We start from the raw sequence: 23,066 nt of genomic DNA on the forward strand, positions 1-23,066 counted from the left end.
ACGGGCCATCAGCTGGCATCTTTCTTGGGAGCTTCATGCTGCTGCTTTACCAGTGTTTAAATATTTCAGTGCAATCACTGTGTATAGATAGAAGATTAAACTTGAAAATTAAGTGGGAACTGATGATGAAGGACTTGGTGGAGAATGTTAAGGATTTTAAACTGCATCCTGGGAGTAATTGGAACCCACTGATGCAATTTAAGCAAGTTAATTCGAAGCTTAGAAATGTATCAGGATCGAGGCATCTGTGGGTAAGAGTGTGAAAGAACAGAGGCAGAAAGATGGTTACCTTTCCCTCAGAGCAGGACAGGGGACATTTCCAGAGGTCTATTCCACCATGAATGTTGAATATTAATTCTCAGAACATGAGAATCAAATTTAGAGTTCTCATCTGGTCACACAATATTGAAATAGTGTCTAGACTTGCTGATTGGCATCCGAGTGCCTGTTTCTCATTAAAGTATAATACGCTAGCTAAACACGAGAGTAGTTGAATCTTCAGATGAGATTTTCTATTCAGAGCCACTATAATTTGGTTCTCTTCTCACTGAAGCCTATTATCACTTTGTCAAATTATACTGCCGTATAACATAAAATCTAGTTATAGAGACTTAAAAACTAGATTTGGTGGCATTTAACACATTTTTATCTAGCTCCAAAAATCTCTTCTACCACTCTAAGCTCAAGCTTTTCAACCCCTCACATCTAGGTCGGCAGTTGAGTACACCATTGCTTCATAATTCAGGTCATAAACTTTGCACCATTATACGTACAATGAGGTATTACGTTTTATGATTTTTTTCTTAATTTCTTTCCTTCCAATGTGTTGGCCTTGTTTCTGATTTTAATATAAAAATGTATTCAGTCCTGCCATAAAAATGTGTAATGTGAATGCTTATATTCTCTGCCCTAAGAATAATGAAGTCTTGTAAGTATTAAAATGTTCTTATAATTAGTAGTGTCTGCTATATCCATTTAATGTTGGGTGTGCTTTAATTTCTTTTGATGCTTCTGGTAATTTACTCAAGTAAACTGCATACTGTAAATGGAATCAGTCATTATGTGTTGTACACTATAAGCTAATGAATATACATTTAAAAGTCTTTTTTTTATGTCCAGTGACTTATGTTTTATTTACTTACTGAAAATTAGAAGAGATTTTTAAATTACTACTGAATTGATTAACTTAATTTGATAATACAGTTCATCAATGTGACTAAGCATTAAAGCAGTGTCTTTTCTGTTTTTGGCTTTGTCCTATCCTTTTTGAATGTCTTCATTGTTGACCCGACTTCCAGAAAATTAATTCTTCACACATTTTATTTGTTCTATCAGCATAACAGAAACAAAAACTTCCAGCCATAAACTGAACTTGAAGTTAGAGCTCAATGATGAATAGGTTCTTGTTCTCTGCTACTTTCAATGATGAAATGCTGTTAGCACTGAACTCTTATTTTACTACTCTAGACCCAATGAACAACATAACATTAATTGTTTTATAACCCTACACCAACTCATTCTGCTTGATTCATAAAACAGTTATGCACCATTTAGAAGCATCTCTCAGTAGGCTTCATTTTCCCTCTAAATAAAGAGTTTGGTTTCATTAATCTTATTCTTTTTTTTTTCTCAAAATGCAGCATGAACTTTGAATTATACACTACATTTGCACAATTCTCATAGTTTCTGAATTAGCTGAGGAAGGAAAGATTTAAACCACATTTAAATATTTTCTGCACATATCAAATGTTTAAAACTTAATGAAAAAAAAAGAAAAAAATAATAATGGAAAGTAAGCTGATGAGAGAAGTGAACCAGTATGAATAATCCAAGTTTACTAGGAGCAGAAGTGGGGTAAACTCTCAAAGTGGGCCATGTTTACAGGGCGAGACTGCTGAGGTGGACATTTTGAATATCATTCTATGGCATTATTAGAATAAAAATTCAGCCTCCTTTTTGTTTCTACTTTTAAAAAGCATTGAAAATCAGAGCTAATTTAAATAATGGTGATCCAAAATGAGTCACTACACGACATCCGTCTCCAAACATTTTCTGGATATAAGCGAAACCAGTCTGCCCATGAGCCTGTATCCTCAGTCCGAAGGCTGTGTTCCGGAAGCTCGGCAAAGACAGAACTCAAAATGTCAGATTTCAGAGTAAGGAAAATTTTGTCGATCACAAAGGCGCTAACTGAGAAGATAGGAGCCCGACTAGTTCTTCAAATTCATCTTAAGAAAGTAAAAAGTTCAGGCTTTTATTATGTTAGGCAAAGGGAAAATGAGAGGGGCTGTTTTTGTAAAAACTCAAGCCCCAGCAGTTTCTGTAATGATTAACATGTCTAAAGCAGGAGATATTTCAGTGAAGCCTTGGCAAAAATGCAGGCTTGAAAAAAATGGTGTCAGAGAGAACAAGCATTTGAATCTGTTACAACCCCAATAAATGAGTACGCTCCTTTCCTTGGTGGTTACAATGAAGAGTACTCAAAGCAATTGAATCACAATAGAGGATGGAGATAGGCAGTCTTTAATTATGAGATACATTTAGCAGCCATAGGAAACCTGAATCACCTGATTTTACTAAACATAGAATCACCTGATTTTACTAAATGTGAATAATATCTTTAGGTATGCCCTTAAGTTGTGTCTGTCTTTTTTTTATATATGTATATTTTATTGATTTTTTTTTTTTTTTTTTTTTTTTTTAGAGAGGAAGGGAGAGAGATAGAGAGTTAGAAACATCAATGAGAGAGAAACATCGATCAACTGCCTCCTGCACATCTCCTACTAGGGACGTGCCCGCAACCCAGGTACATGCCCTTGACCGGAATCGAACCTGGGACCTTTCAGTCCGCAGGCCGACGCTCTATCCACTGAGCCAAACTGGTTTCCGCTAAGTTGTGTCTGTCTTTATAATCTATAATAATAAAAGTGCAATATGCTAATTAAATCAGACAACCTTCTGGACTAAGCTGCAGCACTGCAGCAGCCGCGGCAGAGGCAACCATCACAGCGACAAGGGCCGAGCGCCTTGCACAAATTTCATACATCGGGCCTCTAGTTCTTCAATAATATATTGACAGAATTGAAATATCTTGATCTTCCATCAGCGATTTGTATAAACCTGTTATAATCAAAGATCTAAAGGGCAAGTTTGTGATGTAAGTAGTAATATTAAAATATTAATAAGTAGTAATAAAGGCAAAGGAATAAATTTAAATATTTTCATTTCATAAAGTAGATGTATGCCCCATATCTACTGATAATCATAGATTCACATACACACACATATAGAAGACTTCTGCAAAGTAGCTAATGTCATTATTCAATTTAACTGCAGTGGTAATCATATAATTATCCATTTTGATAAATATTAACATCAGTGAGAGGTACTGAAGAGGTTCAGAAGAGACCTTTGTAGAGGTAAAGGTGTATAAAGTGTACACATGGTTTTATCTGGTGGAGAAGGTTAGAGAAATGACAGAGGAAAGGAGCATTATTATGTACTCAGTGCTTATGCCCATGCCCCCATTCATACGTTAAGATTCTAACCCCCAATGTGATAGTATTAGAAGGTGGGGCCTTTTGGAGGTGATTAGGTTTAGATGAGGTCAAAAGGGTAGAGTCCTCTTATGATGAGAGTAGAGTAGTGACCTCATAAGGAGAGACCACAGAGTTTGCTTCTCTCTCTCTCTCTCTCTCTCTCTTTCTCTCTCTCTCTCTCTCTCCCCCCCCCCCCAACCTTCCCCCTCCCCACCATGGACTGTAAAAGTAGGAAGATAAAAAAACAGACACTGAACTTGCCTACACCCTGATCTTGGACTTGCCACCCTCTAGAACCATGAGAATGAATGTCACTGGGATAAGCCATCCTGCCTACAGTACTTCATCACACCATTCCAAGCAGGCTAAATCAAGCACACTTACAAAGTATTCTAAAAAAAGTTCTATGTGATTTGTGAGTTTCTGTGTGTATGTATATGTGTGTGTAACAAATTACATTTTAGTGTGTGTGTTTTTCATGAAGAACTCTATAGCAAAGGTACTGTTAGAATAAGAAAGGTCTTTACTGAATCTTTTTGGAGATTTCATTGAGTTTTGCATTATATTCTACATAGAAAATAATTTCTATATGATTAATTTATAAACTAACTCATAAATGTATATATTATGGTAGGAGAAAACAAATAAAGAGGATTGGCTAAAAATTCCAAGATTTTAGTAGTGAATCTCAAATATTTTATAAACAAGCTGGAAATTCCATCTCAAAGGAGGCTTTTGTTTTCCCCTTTCCTTAAATATATGAGTGTGAAATGCAATGAAAAATATCATCCCTCTTAAAAAACTGATTTGTAAATAATAATGTAATATTTTATACAAACATCAAACTTATATATGGATAGCCTTATACTTTCATTTCCTTGTGCATTCAATTAAGTAAAATAATTCCTTTATTTCAAAATTATAATCCTATCTAATAAAGAGGGAATATGCTAATTGCCCTCATGCCACCCCAAAGATGGCAGCGCCCACAACCAATAAGGAGAGAATATGCTAATTGACTTCCCTGCCCTCAAATATGGTGGCGCCCATAGCCAATAAGGAGGGAATATGCTAATTGATTGCCACGCCCTCGAAGATGGTGGTGCCCACAGCCACAAGATGGCGGTGCCCAGTCCCCTTACCTGCCCTGGGGTGTGCCTGCCTCTGAAGTCCCCCAGCTGCCCAGGGCCAGCCCAAGGCTCAGGCAAGCCTTGGATGGCAGCTGCCCGGCTGCCCAGGGCCGGCCGAGGCTTGAGCTGCCAGCAGTGGCAGCAGCAGAGGTGTGATGGGGGGTTTGCCTTCCCCTGATGGAAGGGTCGCCTCCCGCCCCTGTGGGCTCCCGGACTGTGAGAGGGGACAGGCCGGGCTGAGGGCCCCCCCCACCTCCAGTGCATGAATTTTCATGCACTGGGCCTCTAGTACTGTAATAATGATAAATGCTAACATAAATGAGATCTCATTAAGTACTAGATGCTGGACTAAATCCTTTGCAGGGATGCTGTCTTTAAATGTTCACAGCAAATGTATGAGATGAAGTATTAGCATTGGTTACAGACAAGAAAACTAAAGCATAGATAGGGTAAGACATAAAACTATGTAAAACAAAATCACAAATTGATCCTAGATTTGTGTGATTCTAAATACAATCCAAATTATAAAATCCCCACTCCTACAAGTATTTTAAAGTTGAGATCCATGAAGATTTAAAGAACTCTTTGGCCATTGCTGCAGGTGGTATTCTCCAAAGGTTCTATCTTTGGCCTAGCAGAGCAAGGACTTCCATAAATGGGCTAGAGATGAAGTATGGTAATATAAAGTTTGAAGAGCATCGAGGAAAACATAGTAATTTGCTACTCTTTCCTCAAATAAAAGAATTTTTAAATATTTTTACACTATGTAGAAATCAAACAGAAAACTAATATCATTTGGTTTTAGATGGTGGGATTTACTCTACTTTCTTCAATACAAAATAAGCTTTGTAAGAAAATAACACAAATTAGCTTTGTAAGAAAATACACAAAATGCTATTATTTTCTGACATTCACTCTATCTGGAACCATGGATAAGCGCATTAAAGTATAGTAATTTCTTGCCAGAATTTTAGCAATATACTGTAATTTGCAAGCTTTAAAATTTGATTAAAGTTGCAGATGCAATGGCTAACTAATAAAAACTGCTTGCCCCCTTTCATGAACTCAGGTTTGGGGTGCCAAAAAAATGAGATGGATGTGGATGGTTCCAGACCAACCAAAGAACTACCAAGGGAAAAATGGGGTACTAGAAATGTGTCACGAAACCCTATGTTTTTAAGAAATGGCAGTTATAAGAAGAGAGTGCCAAGAACAATTTATAGGAGGTAGGCTGCCCACAGTGCCTTTTGTATTTAATTGCTGCTGCAATCAGCAGGTCATGAAAGCCACAGTGCTTCATCAGAAACAGCCAGAAAAATGAAAGCAGTAAGTCTGGGAACCTTTATGAATGCATGAACACAGGGTTGCCAAGCTGTAAGCATTATCTGTTTCCCCTCTTGTACCTGGTGAATTGGAAAATCGCCAAAAGATCAGCGGGACAAGGATACGGATATTGGGAGGCTCCCTGAGAATCAAGGTTACCTAAAAATGAGGTGGGAAAGTAAGTGAAGTGTGGTTTAACACTCCTTTCTCTAACTTCTTCCACATAAATTTAAGTTAAGGTCTAGCCCCACCATTTTAATAGCCAAGATAGCAAAGAGATCTCGTGCAACATGAAGCTAGGTGGAGAAATAAAAAGACATATAGTGGGTACAAGCAATTCAACAAGCAATTCAATTCATTCATTCTACCAAAGTTTATGTTGCACTTAGTACTTGCCACAACTGTTCTAGGCCCTGCAGTGGTAGAAAATAACCGAATGTCAATAAAATCTCTGCCTCCTTATAAGTTATGGTGAATATGGGATTTGCATACAATACATACACTAAACAAATTACATTGATGATATGTCAGATAACAGAGCTGAAGGGAAAATAAGGCAGGGAAAATTGGAATTACAGTTGAGATGGACAGAAATGTCATTAGTGAGAAAGTGGCAGTTGAGTAAAGATTTGAAGGAATATGGAGAGTAAGGTGGGGTAACAGTATTCTAGGCAGAGGAAATGACAAATAATGTGCATTATCCATTCTTTATAGTAGAACAGGGAAATGCCAGGTAGTTCAGCCTAATGATGAAGGGGAGCAGATAAGACAAGGATCTGAGATGTCATGGGGACTTTGGGAATGAGTTTATGGACTTTGATTGCACTTGGAGTTAATAGGAAGCCACAAGTATTATGAGCAGGAGAGCGATTTATAATTTTAATAGGATCCTCCTGGCTGCTGTGTTGAGAATAGCCTATAGGAGGCAAAGGCAGAAGCTGGGGATTAATTAAGAAGTTATTGTGGTAGTCTAGGTAAGAAATAATATTTTGAATAAATTGGCAATGAAGGAGGTAATAAAAAGTGGTCTATTTTGTATTATTCTGAAGATAGAACTAACAGTGTTAGCTACAGTGATATTCAAAAAAAATGAGTTAGGGATAATTCTAAAATTTTTGTTTTGAACAAGTATAAGAATACAATTTCTATTTAATGAGGTAGGAGATACTATAAGAAGAACAGGAGATCCTGACCCATGTGGCTCAGTGGTTGAGCATCAATCTATAAACCAAGAGGTCGCGGTTCAATTCCTGGTCAGAGCACATGCCTGGGTTTCAGGCTCAGTCTTCAGTGGGGGGCATGAAGGAGGCAGCCGATCAATGATTCTCTTTCCTTATTGATGTTTCCATCTCTCTCTCTTCCCCTCCCTTCCTCTCTGAAATCAATATAAAAGAGGAACAGGAGACATAATAGAATATGAGCAGCTCAATTTTGGAGCTGATAATTTTTAGATTCTTATATGACATCTAAGTGGAGGTGAAGAGTAGGCAACTGAATGTGAATGTGCTGATTTGGGAAAGGCTCCGAATTGAGAGTATTAGTTTATTTAATTAACTCCCCCTCCCAATGATAAAACTAGTAGGGAGGAAGAGGAAGAAGGAGAGGGAAAAGAGATGATAGATAGATAGATGATAGATAGATAGATAGATAGATAGATAGATAATAAAGAATAGCAAGAAAAGGAGACCAATAATAAACCCAAATTCACTATAATATGTAGAGTTAGAGATTTGATGACCAGCAAAGGAGACCAGGTAAAAACATCAGTGAGAATGAAGAAAAGTGAGGCGAGTGGACCTCACAAAAAGCCAAGAGAAGAAAGTACTTCAGAGCGTTGGAGTTTTCACTTCTACTGCAGGTCCAGTAAGATGAAGTTAAAAATGGGTCATTAAATTTATCAGCGTGGAGATCATTTGAGAGCTGATAATAATCTCTCAAACTGCATGTGGAATAGGTTGCAAGGGACAGCATAATAAATTCCTGATAATGAACATGATGCACACCAAGTCCCCAACAATAATCTAAAACATTAAACCACATTACAAAAAAGAAAATTAGATCATATAACTGGAAACAAGATACAAATAAATAGTCCTTATTTTACAAGATAATACTAATTAACTTAGAACCCTTTGCATGCCATTTGAGCCAACGCAGTAAAGAGATTTTATAGACCTGAACATATTTTTCCCCAGAGAATGAAAGAAAATCAGCATGTAGAATGTTAAGCATTAATAACAAGATGCTAAATATAATTAGCAATAAAGTAAACCCAATGATACAAGAAGGGTGAATATTAAAACAAGAAGATAAATAAAGCTGAAATGGCTAAAATTAATAAAACAAAATAAGTATTATTTAAGAAAATTGTTATAATATAAAAAACAACAAAACTAAGGGAAAAAAAGGGAATTATTCAAGAGACAATAAACAGAAAGTATGAAATAAACTTGTTTTAGAAATTTAATCTTTTTACTCTTTGGTAATCCTCACCCAAGTATATTTTTCCCATTGATGTTTATGGGGAGTGGAAGGGAGTGAGGGAGTGGAAGTGAGAGGGAAAGAGAGGGAGAGAGAGATAGAGATAGAGTTGAGAGAGAGAGGGGGAGAGAGAGAAAGAGAGAGAGAGAGAGACATCTATGTGAGAGAGGTACATTGATTGGTTTCCTCCTCTACCTGGGCTGGGGATTGAACCTGCAAGGGTAGATGCCATTGACTGGAAATGGAACCCATGACCCTTCTGTGAGCAGGTGGTGCTCTAACCATTTAGCTACACCAGCCAGGCTGTTTCCATAATTTTAAAAGTAATGATCAATTCCATGAACATAAAATGGCAAAATATGAAATGGATAAAGCTTATGAAGTTTGCAATCAGTTAAAATTGTAATAAAACTTTCAATGCTACAGAAAACATCTGAGAACTTGCAATAGAAACCAATCGCCCATGTGCCATTGAATGCCCACTGACAAAAATCTCAGAACCAAGCAGATTTTAGGCAACATGTATCAGATTTTAAAGAAGCAGATCTTTTCTACCTCTCACAAATTTATCTAGGAAATAGAATGTGTGGGAAATTTTTATTCAACTCAATATATGAATCTAATATATTTTACAGTGCATTAAAAGAAAAAAATATATAAGCATAATATCCTCATGAATAGAGTCTTATATTCTCTATTACAATTAGCCAAATTTATTTCAAAGTATATTAAACATTATTTATTGCTTTAAGTAGGTTTTATTCCATGAAAGCAAGTCGCTTAGCATTGGAAAATTTCAATAAGCAATTAATGAAGAAAATGAACATGGACATCCCAATAAGAGGTCTTTGAGAAAATGTCAATAGAGTGAAAAAACATAATTTTAAAGTTCAAAAATTAGAGATATAAATAAATAAACTCCTAGAAAATAGGAACAAATAAGAGCTTCTTTAGCTTGGTATACTATGTAAATGCACCTTAAGACAATGAAGAAGAAAGACGTTGCCTGGCTGGTGTGGCTCAGAGTGTCGACCTATGAACCAAGAGGTCACGGTTTGAATACTGATCATGGCATATGCCCAGGTTGTGGGCTCAAATTCCAGGAAGAGGCATGCAGGAGGCAGCCAATCAATGATTCCCTCTCATCATTGATGTTTCTATCTCTCGCTTTCTCCCTGCCACTCTAAAATCAATAAAAATATATTAAAAAAAGAAAGAAAGAAGTTATAACAATAAAGTTCACAAGGTTTTTGTTTCCAGCTTATTCCATATCCAAGCTTTAATGAGCAGGTTACTAATTTCTAAATGAAGAGGTCCATGATAAGATGATTGCCAGGGCTGACCAGCAGACCCTGAGCGATGGATAAATGATTACTCTGACACAGGATTGCTGTCAAAGAGAGGGCTAAGGGACTGCCTGGCTAAAGGAACCCAACAGCCTTGATCACCTGCCTCTTCAGGCTTTTATTGTAACAGCAGTTTGAGATAAAGTTTATCTTTTAGATACAATCAGTAAGGTAAGTAATCTTGGGGGGACACATGTGTGTGCAGTGTCCTTTAAGCAAGGACACCTAAAGATTAAGTATAAAGATTCCAGTAAATACCCGAGAGTTCACATATACATACACTTGTTTGGAAAGGTCGAGAAACAATTAGGGGCAACCACCTTCAGCCAAACTCCCTAAGTTGGAATTCCGATAAACAGGGTGGGCTCCTTTTTTTTTTTTAAATGTCTTCCTTACAAACTTTCCAACCAAGTCTCCTGTGCTCCCCCACAGGCCATTGCCTTATTTCTCCTGAGGCTCAGAAACAATTTTGAGTGTGATTAGACAAATAGAAGGAAAGGGATGGTTATACAGGTCAGGAGAGTCAGGAGAATGAGCTTAAATTTCAAAATAATATTAGAAAGCTATAATAGAATTTAGTACATTTGAGTAAGGTGATTTGGGGTGGCACTTACTCTGTATGTTCTATGTAAGATGAATCAAAGACAGGGTGGTAAATGAAGTTGTGAAAGAAAGGTGATTAAAGTAATCCAGTCATGAACAAATTTGGACCAGGGTAAATAAGTGGCAGTGAACAGGACATACTGGGAAATATTTATATGACTATATATGTACATATTTGAATATACATTGAAATTTGAGATAGATTTTATTTAATTTTTATTAGCCAAGTCACCTTTATTTTTTTATATACTTGATATTTTTTTCTTTATTGATTAAGGTATTATATATGTGTTCCTATCCCCCCATTGTCCCCCCACACCCCCCTTATTGGTGTCATTGGTTAGGTTTATATGCATGCATACAAGTCCTTTGGTTTATCTCTCCCCCTTACCCCCACCCTCCCCTACCTTCCCTCTGAGGTTTGACGGTCTGATCGATGCTTCTCTGTCTCTGGATCTGTTTTTATTCATCAGTTTATGTTGTTCATTATATTCCACAAATGAGTGAGATCATGTGATATTTATCTTTCTCTGACTGGCTTATTTCGCTTAGCATAATGCTCTTCAGTTCCATCCATGCTGTTTCAAATAGTAAGAATTCCTTCTTTTTTACTGCAGGGTAGTATTCCATTGTGTAGATGTACCAAAGTTTTTTAATCCACTCATCTGATGATGGGCACTTAGGTTGTTTCCAAACCTTAGCTATGGTAAATTGTGCTGCTATGAACATAGGGGTGCATTTATCCTTTCTGATTGGTGTTTCTAGTTTCTTGGGATATATTCCTAGAAGTGGGATCACTGGGTCAAATGGAAATTCCATTTTTAGTTTGTTGAGGAAACACCATACTGCTTCCCATAGTGGCTGCACCAGTCTGCATTCCCACCAGCAGTGCACGCGGGTTCCTTTTTCTCCACATGCTGGCCAGCACTTGTCATTTGTTGATTTGTTAATGATAGCCATTCTGACAGGTGTGAGATGGTACCTCATTGTCATTTTGATTTGCATTTCTCGAATGATTAATGACTTTGAGTATGTTTCATAGGTCTCTTGGCTTTCCTTACTCCTCTTTCAAAAAGTTTCTATTTAAGACCGTTGCCCATTTTTTAAATTGGGTTGTTTATCTTCCTTTTGTTAAGTTGTATGAGTTCCCTGTAAATGTTGGAGATTAAACCCTTATCGCTCATACAGTTCATAAACCTGATGGATGAAAAAATCAACAACTTATGTAAGAATTAAGAAGAAATAAAGAGTAATATAACTGCAATAAAAAACACTGTAGAAAGTTTCAACAGTAGACTAGGAGAAGAGGAGGACCAAATTAGTGAATTAGAAGACCGGGAAGCAAAACACACTCAAACTGAACTGCAATTGGAGAAAAAGAATTAAAAGACAGGAGGAGAGCCTAAGGGAGCTTTGGGACAACATGCAACAAAGCAGCATAAGAATAATAGGGGTACCAGAACAACAGGAAGAGGAACAAGGGTTAGAAAACCTATTTGAAGAAATAATGTCAGAAAGCTTCCCTGATGTGGGGAAGAAAAGAGTCACACAAGCACAGCGAGTCCCAAGCAAAATGAACCTGAAAAGGCCCACACCAATTCAGGTCGTAATTATGATGGCAAATGTTAAGGCCAAAGAGAGAATTTTAAAGGCTGCAAAAGAGAGACAGAAAGTTACATACAAGGGATCTCCCATTAGATTATCAAATGATTTCTCAATTGAGATAGATTTTTAATGAGGGTTAATGTAGAGGAAGAATTTTCACAAAAATCCAGTTTATGATTACAACAAACATGAATAATTTCATATAGATTCCAAGAAATTATATTTATTTTTTGTATTTTTAAAATGTGACATGACATTTAATTGCCAACTTTTATAAAATTAGAACTTCCCTTAGTGTATCTAAGCAAATGCAGATGGTTATGTTAAATTTATTTGTCTTTCCTGAACTTTCTAAGTTCAGTGACAAAGCAATGACTTTTTCCAATGATATAAAAAAATGGCTCTAACATTTGTAATTTTTTGAAGTTCAGAATAAATGTCAAACCAAGAGATATTACAGCACTTGACAATAGAGTTTTCAAAATCAAATTTTATCTTTAGTGTTCTACATAATAGACCATTTTTTTTCCCAAAGAAAATGTTTTTATGTCAATTTTTTATAAGATAACTTCTCAAAAGTAAAACTCAATTCATATCTTATTTAATTGATTATTAAAGAAAACAGTTATTTTTAAATAAAGTGGATCTACCTTATATTACAAGTTTAAGGAACTGATGGTGTCATCATTACTGAATCTGTTTGACTATTACAACATCATTTCAAATCTTGTTGTATTATATAATTTATGCCTATACTTTTTATGCTAATTTTTGGTAATAATCTGTCACAAATTGCATAGATTAGTAAGTATATAGGATTTTATTCTGGCTTTTTGTTTGAAACACACACACAATTATATTTATAAAAAATTAATCATCTTCATATGAAGCAAAGTAATCTTGAATAATCCTTAGATATGATCCAAAGTTGTACAATACACATTTTGGAGGAGAACTGAAATAAATAACTGTCACAGGCATTTGCCTAATAAGACATTTAGAATGTGAATTGCAGTATTGAAATAGATCTGCCTTTTTATTTCTGATAGCAACAGGAAGGAATGTTTGGAGTATTCAGTAATAATAATTATTTTTCTTCAGAATTATTGATGGGGTAATCACAAGATTCTTCAATTATTTTTAGAAAAGATGTCAAAACTGTACTAAATGGATATATAAAATTATTTAATTTATTTTATTTTATTATGTAACAGCTTTTTTTCCACCTTTACATTTTAAGGGTATGTGTGGATTAGGTTTCTTGTGGAAACACTTCAAAGGCTTATGTTTAGTTGGGCTGAGTTTGGAGTAGAATTATTTCCGTAAAACATGGAACATGAAAGAGCTAAGCCTCTGTGGATTGTGTTTCTTGAAAGAAGTCCTGGCTGGTGAATGTGCTGCCTGAGGGCATTTCTGGATCAAAAATTTGAAAATATAGCGCTCATTCATCATTCATTTACTCATTCCTTCTCTGCCCAGTTTCATTCCAAAACCTAAGCATACAGAGCTAAACAAAGCAAACAAGTTCCTTTCAATCATTTTTATTTGGGAAAAAACAGGCTCCAAGTAAGTAAATTATAACCGAAGAATATAAACTCAAAGAGAAATACGTACTATGATAAAAGATATAAATGGTGATATGAAAGAAGATATATTTATAATAAAAGACAATCACTCAAATCTAATCATGTTTCTTCCTTTTATGAATGTGTTTAGTACCCCAAAATCTTTCAGCAAGGGTGGAATAGACACTGTTCTGAGGTTACCAAGCTTATTTTCCTGGCTGATATTTTCCATTAGCTTGAGATTGAATTAAAGGGAAATAAAAAGAATAAATATATAAATTCAATAGTAATACATTCTGATACTATACCTACTGATAGATAAAATTCTAATCAGTAGTGCTTCAAACTCTCCCCACTCCCCAATTTGTCCCTCCTCCCCCAAAAAGTATCTGATAAAAGCAGATAATTACCAAAATGGCTTCCAGACTAGTTTATCCAAATCTTTTTTTTGTGAGTGTACACTGTTCAAACATAATGTATCAAAATTAGAAAAATATTCATTACATTTGTGAACATAAATGAATATGGCAGCAACTACCCATCCTATCACCATCCTATCTTCTCTTTCCTGCATACCAGTTTGCATGGTCTACATTCCCATGTTGCTATCCCTGTTCCTGGGTATCTATTCACATTGTCTAGGTGCCAGTTTTTGAAGATGGACATGGCTGGTGACAGATAGGTTCTTGGTCCATGGCATGACTTCACAGCTTTTAGGTTTTCCCTAGGCTTATTCTGAGAAAATTAAAAGTGTCTGTTCAGGACTCAGAACATCAGTGAGACAGATAGCTTGCCCTGCCTGCCGAAGGCTCCCACAGTTACAGCGATTCTCTTCTGTTAATTTTTCCCCATGAGAAATCTGTCTATTCCTGTCTCTTCCATCATTTCAAAAACCATGTCATCAGAGGTAGGTGCTAGATTATTTCCTCAAAAGGCACAGTGAATATGTTGTGATGTCTAATTATTACTCAGAAAGGATCATATGTAAGAAAGTGACAACATAGTGAAAAAGATTTAACAAATATTCTTAAGCAAGACACTCAAAATGTGAAAACAAATATCTTTGGGTAAATGTCCCTAATATGAGATAATTAAAAAAAGATAAGAATATACAAACACATCGTCATATATAATAAAAGGCTAATATGCAAATTGACCAAATGGCAGAAGAACTGGTCTATATGACATGCACTGACCACCAGGGGGCAGACATTCAATGCAGGAGCTGCCTCCTAGTGGTCAGTGCACTACTACAGGGGGAGCACCACTCAGCCAGAAGCCCTGAGCCAGGCTCATGGCTGGTAAGTGCAGTGGCAATGGTGGGAACCTCTCCCGCTCCCCAGCAGCGCTAAGGATGTCCAACTGATGGCTTAGGCCCCCTCCCTGTGGGGAGGGGGCCAAGCCATCAGTCAGACATCTCCCGAGAGCTCCCAGACTGCAAGAAGGCGTAGGCCAGGCTGAAGGACCTCCTCCCACCAAGTGAATGAATTTCCTGCACTGGGCCTCTAGTAAGTATATAATAAAGAGGTTCCAATACCACTCTGAGCCCCCACACTAACATGAGGTGGAATCAAGATCATCTCATGTTCTTGACAGAATGAGTTCCTCTTACTCTCCATTCCCACTCACAGCCTCACCTTAACCAAGTGGTTCAAGCATTATTTGCACTAAACCTTTCCTGATCTACATCATTGTTTTGTGTCATTCATTATGACACCAGAAATCTGACAATATTAACATATATTTGTCTCTACATCCTATATTTCACCTCATATTCCATTCCTCATCAACTCCATAAAACCTTTCAGTTGTGGTCTCTGTAATTCACATGATCAGCAGCACAATCTCTAAGCTTTATTTCTTTTATTATGTTCATATCACCCTGTTGTACTAACTGATATATCCTTGTCCATTAAAGAAACTGTTTTCCTGCAGGCTTCTCAAATGGTGGCAGTGAGCCATCCCACATTTTGGAATCCATTTATACTGTCTAGTGATATGTAGTCTCCTTGCTCAGTCTTCCTCTTATTCATTCAATTTCTCGCACTCCTTAGGTTTGTCAAACACGTTTCAACAAAAGGACTTTGAACTTGTTACACCATCTACCTGGGTAATTATTTTCTTGGTAGGTATTGGCTCAGTCCCTCTCTTCAAGTTCTTTGCTTAAATGCCACTTATTTGGAAAGCCTGATCTTGCCACTGTGTATAAAGCAAAAGTATTCTGAACTTCAAGCCCTCCCTATGTCTCTGCCTTTGTACCATAACTGATATCACTTCATAACACATACATTTTATTTATGTTTTTATTGTTGCTTTTTTACTGTGGTATCCCCAGTCCTAGAATAGTGTCTAGCATATAATATATGCTTAAAAAGTATTTGCAGAAAGGATTAAGGAACACTAAATAATATAATCATACCCTAGATATACTAATAATCATAAAATAATCTGAATGGTATATAAAAGTTCTTTTTAAAATAATATCATAAACATAGTGGCTATAGAGTAAATGGTGTATTTTTAACATTCTTCAAGTATCTTCCAGGATTGTGATGTTGAGAAATTTATCTGCCTAAGGAATATGAGCAGCTTGGTATTCTAGCAATTTTATACTTTACATGAATTAGAAGCTATCTCTTCTCTACATTAGATTTTTCATGTCTTACTACATAATTAAATAAACATATACCTATTTTATTAGAGACTAGAAAATTGCATTCAATGTGAATGGCTAAAACGATGATTTAATAAGATGTATGTATCAGTCCTGGCCAGGTGGCTCAGTTTGTTGGTTGGTTAGAGTATCGTTCGATACACCAAAAGGTTGTGGGTTTGATTCCCAATCATGGAACACACCTAGGTTTCAAGTTCAATCCTTAGTCAGGGCTCATAGGGGAGGTAACTGATGAATGCTTTCTTTCACCTCTCTCTCTCTCTCTCTCTCTCTCTCTCTCTCTCTCTCTCTCAAGCTCAATAAACATATCCTTGGGTGAGAATAAAAAAATAAATAATAAATTAAAAGATGTGTGTATCAGACACCAATACAGTGGTAGTCTTTTCTTAATTTTTTTCATCACTGTTTTTACTTTATATTTGTTTAATTTATACAAATATAAAATATTTGATAGATAGTCTAAAGTATATAGATATATGTTAGGATTACAATGCTTTCTATTTTCATGTCAGTGAATATACATAAGAGGTACCTATAATATGGTATATCTAACAACCTATATAATTTAAAAGACAATAGTTGGACATGTTATAGCAAACATAAATTATTGGGCAAAATTCTAGGAAATAATCATTAGTATGTTTTTTTCCATCTTTTTTTATTGCTTAAAATATTACAAAGAGTAGTACATTTGTCTCCTTTTTTTCCCCCTTGACTTTCCCCCAGCATCCCCTATCCCCCAGTGTCTTGTGTCCATTGGCTATGCTTATATGCATGCTACAACATTAGTATGTTTTAAATTCTATGAATTTGCTTACTAAATTATGGTTTTTAACTTTCACTTTTATGCAGAATGAATTATAGAATCTGAAATAATCTGATTTAATTGCTTCATAATGTACATAAGTTATTCAGTTATTCAAAATTCTGTGTCTAGAACTATTTTTTAATTTTTAGGTTATTGTAAACAAAAGAGACAACAGTAGAAATAATTGTATATATATTTTAATTAGAGCAGAATAGCCAATCAAATACATAAAAAGGAGTGCTAATATAATTAATAAAATGTATAAAGCTATTATATAAAATTATTAACATTTTAAAAAATCTAAGAATAATGTATTAGATGTCAGTCTAACTTACGCTCATGCAGTCAAACTTTCCTCCATATGTTTGTATTTGCTTCTTCATAAATTAAAAGTATATATCCCTCCTAGTCCCTGGAAAACAGGGCAGTGACTATAACATAACCCCTGCCATCAGCCGTCTACTCCTTATCTTATGAATGCTCTGCTTAGGCCCTGCTATCATATTTACCCTAGCAATTTGAAATGGGCAGTCTTAGAGAAGCAGATTGTAGTATATCCATAGCGTTGAATGCTACATTTCAGTAAAGAATGAAATAAAATGCACCAAAAAGAACACCTGCTCTCACCTTTCATTAATGCCAAGTTCTAGGACAGGCAACACTAAGCTATGGTGGTAAGAATCAGAACAGTGGTTTCCTGTGGGTCAGAGAAGAGGACTGACTGGAAAGGTATAAGAGAAAATTGCCAGAGTAATCATAATGTTCTATAACTGGGTTTGTGGTTGGTGGTTATTCATTGAACTGTTGAGTTAAATTTGTTATAAGCAAATTATACCTCAGTAAAGCAAGATAATAAATGAGCAGTGTCCCTGCTTTAACCCTGATGGTCGCAAGGTTGAGGAGTTACACTTCCTCTTCACGTGATGTGTGACATACGTGAGTACTTCGAAGGTAGCTAATAAATTTCATTTGAAGGAGCAATCTCTACTCTATGAGATATCATTACATGATATTTAAAATATTTTACCATGATTTCTGGAATAATTTGAATGTTTCTAAATGTTGGGCTCTCAAAATAAATTGTCTCTAAGAAAAAATAAAGGTAGTAATTTTATGAGGTCTTGAATTTACTTTCTTATAACACACCTTTTATGAGATATATGTGAAATGTTCTGTTTAAGAAAAGTGCTCTATTATTCCAACAATAAATGAATAGGATCCCAGTGGAACTCATTAGAGTCAATTTTCCCTTTTAAAGTATTTTTCTATTATTAAGTGTACACATTTTTTCCCTTTTCAAGCAACAGCAGAGAAATGTAGGTAAACATAGAATAAGCAGAGGGCCACTGTTATTAACAGGTTTGTAAATAAAAGCATTTTATTAAATATAGAGCCACATAATCTTATTGTAGTTTGTTTTCCTTTTATATCATAATAATGACAATAAATTCAGAACTGGATCATATGGAGTGTTGCAAAATGGGTTTTATGCCAACGTATAGGGAAATTTGAACATATGCAACATCCTCTGGAAATACTTATCCACTAATATGAAAGAAAATGAAGAAGTATAGAGATTAGCAAGCATTTTATTTGTTATATATATGGAATTTTAAAATCAGGCCAGGGAACTCTTTAATGTTTAATTAAAGAAATATATATTTGCTTATGTGTAAGGGGCCTTGAGAAAAACAGGTAATTAATTTGTAACAATTTTTCATTCATTTTAACTCTACCTATTAAATGGCTGAATAAAAATGGAGAGAGGAGATTCAAGTTGTTTAGTTTACAGGAAAAAAATACAAATATGACATTTTCAATTTACATCTTAGATAAATTAATTTTATAACTTGCTCTTGCATTGCACTAAAATTTAGTATATGACTGTATTCAAGTGTTTGTAATCTACGATTCTTGGGCTGTTTGCATTCATCTTATTATAAAAATCTTTGGATATAGTCTAAAACAGCCAAGTCTTATAAAGATTGCATTTTTATGAAGAATAGCTATAACTATAATCCTTTAAAATTATCAAATGTAAATGAAACAGTTTATTTTATCCCTACAGGTCATTTAAATGATAGTTATCGAGACTTTTAGCCATAACAAGGCTCACTTTGCATTTATATTCATGTATAGGAAATTATTTTCTTCACTGGACATTTTAATATTCTGGAATACCAGGGGACCTTTGTTCAGTAACAGAACAGACTTCATTTTATACAGATTTTCTACTCAAATTCATCAGGTTATACTTTGCTTTGCCAGCACATTGGGTATTGAACTGCCTTTGCTAATAACACAACTCCATAAATTTAACTCTTGATTTAGAAGTATCACCAGCTACTTTTCAGACATAATGCATTATATTTTCAAAAAAATTGTTTGGGAAAGTCATTAAGAAAGTGTGACTCCCGGTTTGACCTTAAGCGGGGTAGTTGGTGTCTCTCCATCCCTCCCATGTCTCCACTTCCAGAAGCTGCCCCAAGGTTACAACCTGGAGCTAGAAATGTGGTGATGAAACTATTTGACCTGGGTACATGAACAAACCATGACAAGCTTCATAAGTTCCCTTGCTTATTAAACCTGCACATACTGATCTGGAGCTTTTTTCTTAAGTTTTTTCCTGCCCTGGGGGGAGGGGATTACACCCAGGGAGCCTCTAGGAGATTGCAAACTAACAAAAGCATTTTTCTATATACACACTATACCATTTCCCTCCTAAGATTTCTTTATATTTTTCTTTCCAGATAAAAAAAAAAATGATAGAAACTTGCCCTGGCCAGGGTTGCTAAGTAGTTAGAACATCAGCCTGCGTACTGAAAGGTCACTGGTTCCATTTCCAGTCAAGAGCATATATATGGTTTGCAGGTTCAATCCCCACCCCAGTTGGGGCTAGTGCAAGAGGCAACCAATTGATGTGTCTCTCTCACATGGGTGTTTCTCTCTCTCTCTCTCCTACCCTCCTTCCCTTCCACTCTCTCTAAAAAGTAATGAAAAAATATCCTTGGGTGAGGATTAAAAATATATATAGAAAAAATATTAGATAGGGTGATTTATTTTATATAACATTTAACATATAAGAAATTTCAGAATATTTTTCTTATGACAGTACATCAATATCTTTGCAGGATGAAACACAAAAAAGAGAGAAGTTATAAATAAATTAGTACATTTATGCAACCTATATCATTTCTATACTTTTATTGCATATGATGAATACAAAAATGGGAATTATTCTCTTAAGCTATAAGACTTAAGGGAATTTGTAATATTAACCATTTAGTAATAAAAATAATGTGTTTCATCAAATGTATTTCTACCTTTATACTTCATTAATTTCATATCTCATTTTATACATTTGTCCTCTTAGGCAAACCTCAACAGTGAATATAGTTTAATTTGACAGGCAGGGATTATGTTTTTTCACTGGAATGGAAAAAAATAAATGTCTTGTTATTCATAATAATTAGATAAAGGTTTATGCTAACTATAAACTAAATAATGTATTTAAACCCTTAGAATACTGCTTGACACTGTGTACTATCTCTTTTTAAATATTATTATAAGCTGTAATTCATCAAGAAGTAGCTTACATAATTAAATACTAATTTTTAAAATTTCTTGTTTAAATGTGGGTGAACATCAAAAATGCTCATTTGAATATGGCTTTTTTTTGGTTGATATATTGTAATTTTACATATGATGCAATTTTTAGAATATCTACTCTCTAGAACCTGCCACTATTCCTCTGTCTTTTTAAAAAATATATATATTTTATTGATTTTTTACAGAGAGGAGGGGGAGGGATAGAGAGTTAGAAACATCGATGAGAGAGAAACAATCTATCAGCTGCCTCTTGCACACCCCTCACTGGGGATGTGCCCGCAACCAAGGTACATGCCTTTGACCAGAATTGAACCTGGGACCCTTCAGTCCGCAGGCCGACGCTCTATCCACTGGGCCAAACCAGTTAGGGCGTATTCCTCTGTCTTAATATCCTCTTAATACCTTTGGATTCCGAAACATTTGACACTAACAATATAATTCGGACTATAATTACTTGCAGTTGCTTCACAAGGCACATCTACTTTTGGACGTGAAAACCGGTTGGACTAAAATGTGATACCTTAAAAAGTTAATTGCCTCCCAGTGCTACCTCTTACTGGGGACATGCCTGGGGATGCACTGTGGAAAAGAGTGCCAAATACATATGAATTCAATCAATCAATTGATGAATCAAAAGTGACAAGAAATGTTGGATTGTATTCATCTTCTTGGAAATTGGATTATAGAATTTATTTCAGAACCAAAGTAGAGTATGTCAAAACAGCCTTAGCAACCAATATTCTGAGAAAAGACTGTTACACTGACAAAACTCAAATGTGTTATAACCATATCAATGCAGGGAAGATCACATTATTGATTTTCCAAGTGCTATACATATATGACATAATTAAGTTAGTGAATATTTTCAATGTCAGGCTAAAGACATTTGAGTACTGAAAATTTAGTTTTCTACCCATTTTTCTGCTTCTGACAGCATATACTGTGTTTTCAACTGCAAAATATATTAAACATATTATATTAGAGGTAAATAATATGAGTAGAGTTAAAAGAGTATTACTTCTTTGATCACTGTTCAGGTTACTATCTCAATATCACACTATGGATTTCTAAAGGAACACATACAAAGTTTGACTCAAAGAATACATGTATTTATAATTTACTACATTTTACCTTCCTTTTACTACAAGAGAGCTGACTTTTCCCTTTAGAACTTCCATTCTTTTCATCCATAAGGAGGAAAAAATGGGTCCAGGAAAATTCTGTGTCATCTTAGTTAACTAATGAGCCAGATACATTAATTGTTTTCCAGCTTTGGAGAACATGAGGGGATCCATTGATATATCTAATCTCCTCAAACTTGCAGTTGCATAACACACAGTTATAAACTTGTGTGTCAAAAAGTAGAGAAACAGGGAAATCTAAGGATACATTAAGGTAGTAATACCTTAATAAATCAAGTTTATATGGGAAAGACACCTCTACACACAATCAGACTTATTTAGAGGAGAAAAAAAGTCTTGAGTGTGTATACATGTGTATACAAATTGAGGGAAGCAGATGTGATTTCTTTGCAGCTGTGTGACAAAAATATCACATTGCAGTTTCTGGCTCAAGCAAAGAAATGCAAAGCCAACCCTAGAAAAATGTCTACTGTCTTGCATCTGCTTTCTACAAACGTTTTTATTGCTTCCAATAACTCATTCTTCTCTGTAGTACTAACACATTTTTGTTTTGTTTTTTCTTTTTAAATCCCATCACACGATTTCAATTCTTTTTTTTTCAAGGTTTATTATTTTTATTTAAAAAAATATTTATTGTTGAAAGTATTACATAGGTTCTCCTTCCCCTCCCCTCCCATTAACCTCTTCCAGCCTGCTCCTGTCTCCATCCCAGGCCCTCACCACCCCATTGTCTGTGTCTACAGGTTATCCTTATATGCATACAAATTCATTGGTTGATCTCTTCCCAGCCACCCTCCCCTGCCTTCCCTCTGTGGTTCAACAGTCTGTTCATGCTTCTATGTCCATTTCTTAAATTAGAAATAAGTTCATTGATTCATTGCTTGTATTTTTTCAAGCCTTTTTCAATAGGTATTTCAAATATTGGCAAGCAGATTCTGAAATCTGGGGTTCTGAATAGAGCTAAGAATCCCAGTAGTTCATTGTATGAGAAGTAGCTCTAACCTAGGAACTTGGTGAAATTTGTTTATTTTCCATCTTCTTGAGGACGTGCTTCACTGAAAAGAGTGCACTTTTTTTTTCTCTCCTTACCAAGTATCAGGATACTTCTCTGGGAGAAGAGGCTGAATGTGTGATCCACTGACTCTCTCAGATGAGGAATGTCATATGCTCAGAGTTACTCTATGACTTGGACACCTCTCCACTCACCACAGGCAAATTTGGATCATTTCTTCTTCCTTTTT

Source organism: Myotis myotis, unplaced genomic scaffold, assembly GCF_014108235.1.
Source record: "Myotis myotis isolate mMyoMyo1 unplaced genomic scaffold, mMyoMyo1.p scaffold_m19_p_3, whole genome shotgun sequence".
NCBI classification, from domain to species: Eukaryota; Metazoa; Chordata; class Mammalia; order Chiroptera; family Vespertilionidae; genus Myotis; species Myotis myotis.